The sequence below is a fragment of the Sturnira hondurensis genome, unplaced genomic scaffold, assembly GCF_014824575.4.
Source record: "Sturnira hondurensis isolate 20B ecotype Veracruz unplaced genomic scaffold, ASM1482457v3 Scaffold0020344, whole genome shotgun sequence".
In the NCBI taxonomy this organism is placed as follows: domain Eukaryota; kingdom Metazoa; phylum Chordata; class Mammalia; order Chiroptera; family Phyllostomidae; genus Sturnira; species Sturnira hondurensis.
In genome coordinates, this window is record NW_028092975.1 from 1 (window position 1) to 2,177 (window position 2,177).

Below are 2,177 nucleotides of genomic sequence, written 5' to 3' on the forward strand. Positions count from 1 at the left end.
CCAGCTACTTTTAGGAGACCCGCTAACAGCCCAGAGGACTGGTGGGTGAGGGTTTGAAAGCAGTGGGCACCAAAGCGTCAAGAATTAGGATTCCTGGTCTTTCTGCTACTGTTGGGAGGAATCTAAGGCATCATTTTAGGGCAACTCTTCGTTTTACAGATGAGGGTGTTGACGACTAGAGAAGGCATGAGTCTGTCCAGGGTCATACAGAGCTGGTTCCTGCACTGGGACCAGACCCTGGTGAGCCAGCTCCTTGCCTGCTGCGCCACATGAATGACTTACCAGGCTGCCCCATCTGCCCAGGACACCACACCTGATGCGAACCCCGGCTCGGGGGTCTGCCACATTGTACATGAGGCACGAGAAATGCACACGGAGTACCAAGTCCTGTGGACGAAAAGGGACAGCATGGTCTCTCTCTCAAGGGGAGAAAAAGTCAGCGGCCTCTGCCATAACAGGCCTTTATTTCTTTTTCTGGGGGCATTGCATGATGGTCCTCATTTACTATGCACCCATTCACTTTAGGTGGTTACCTTTTACAGAAAACAAAGGAGATGATGCCCCTAATCACATCACAGAAGAAGGATATTTGCAAATGCAAAGGGAAAAGTGGTTGAACTGGTTACATTCCTCCTTGGAGTGGATTTTCAGAAGTTACTTTGTAGTAAATGTTTTCTACCTCAATTCAGGTGAGGGAGTTTTAGCAAAAGCAAGTCTCAGCAGTCTAGGTACAATGCAAGCCTGATTCCCCACGAGAGAACCTATCCATGGGGGTGGGTCCTGTGCATTGGACCTTGCTTTCCACTGGGAGCTGGGCCCATGCCACACAGAATGGTCTCCTACACAAACCTAGCTCCACCAGGGCCATAAGGAATTTCCACAGGTTGGAAGGGGGTGCCCCTTCTGGTCCAGGTCAAAGTTCCCTCAACACCCACCTAGCACTGCTTCCACATTGGCTCCTGGGATCCACCCCTTCTGGGTCCCTCCCCCTGCCCTACTACTCTGTGACAAGGGACATTTGTCAGGAGGCCAAGGGTCACCACAGCACCATGACTGAGTATGGCAAGGTAAGCAGGGTGTTTGCAGGCTGGCTGCCCTGTGAGGGGCCTGGCAGGTGTCAGGAATGCATNCACCTGAGGCCAGACTCCAGTCTGGCCTGAGTTGCCCAGACACAGGCCTGAGGAAGGAGGCTGGCAGGATGGGAAGAAACTGCTGGCCTGGAACCCCTGGCCAGAGGCAAGTGCCTCCTCCCCAGGGGGCCCTGGGCTGGCCACCAAGCACAGGCTAGTGAACACCTGGTCCTTTCTCTCCTCAGCCCATCCTCTATTCCTATTTCCGAAGCTCCTGCACCTGGAGAGTTCGAATCGGTAAGGGGTGCACCTGCACCGAGAGCCTCGGGAAGGAGGGGTAGGGTGAGGAAGCCCTAATGGGGGCGTCCAACCCGAGGCTGAGGGCCAAGTGCAGCCCAGGACGGCTATGAATGCAGCCTACCAGAAAATTGTAAATTTACCTAAAACATTATGAGATTTTTTCATGTGATTATATTTAATGTGTGATCCAAGACAACTCTTCTTCCAGTGTGGCAAAGAGCCACCAAAAGGTTGGACACCCCCGTGGCCTAGGGGAACAAGACTGCCTGGGACAGAGGGGTGCCCTATCAGACAGGGCTTTGCCCCCCAGCAACCATCAGCCTCCGTCTCCTGGAGCCCTCAGCAGGAAATGGCCCTTCCACCCAGGAGTCCCACAACAGGAGAGTGGGGGTGGCAGCCAGGGGACTTGTTTTCTCTCTTGGGCCCGCCGCCTCTCCCACTGTGCCCTCCAAAGCTCCTTAGGGACTGTGCTTAATGCAGGATCACAAACTCTAGGGCACCTTGGTAACAGGCAGGAAACAGCTGGCCTGCCTCAGTTCTCATCTCATTTGATCTGGCAAATTAAACAGAACTGGCCATTGTCTACCCCAGCTTCAGCTTTCCCTCCCTCAGTTTAGCACAGCCCTTGGCAAAGGTCCAGGTCCTAGCAGCTCCCACCGAGGGAGAACGTGCTGAGTGCTCTGTGCCTGTTTCCCTTCCTACCTGTGAGGCAGGTACCGTTATTGCCTGCCTTGTACAGACAAGGAAACTGAGGTTCAGAGGCTCAGAAAGTTGCTTGCCCAAGGCTTCTCGAGCTAACAAAGGAAT

General features: G+C 53.9%; 1 long non-coding RNA gene across 3 annotated transcripts; it reads left to right on the forward strand.

The window, feature by feature from the left end:
- Nucleotides 1–785: 785 nt before the first annotated feature.
- Nucleotides 786–2,074, forward strand: LOC118975552 (uncharacterized). Of its 3 annotated transcripts, XR_005064093.1 has the most exons (4): nt 786–1,067; nt 1,316–1,367; nt 1,579–1,600; nt 1,983–2,068. It is a non-coding gene; the product is annotated as an uncharacterized LOC118975552 (long non-coding RNA). The 3 variants fall into 3 exon arrangements; XR_005064091.1 differs by lacking the exon at nt 1,579–1,600 and having other exon boundaries at nt 1,983–2,074; XR_005064092.1 differs by lacking the exon at nt 1,983–2,068 and having other exon boundaries at nt 1,579–1,976.
- Nucleotides 2,075–2,177: the final 103 nt, after the last annotated feature.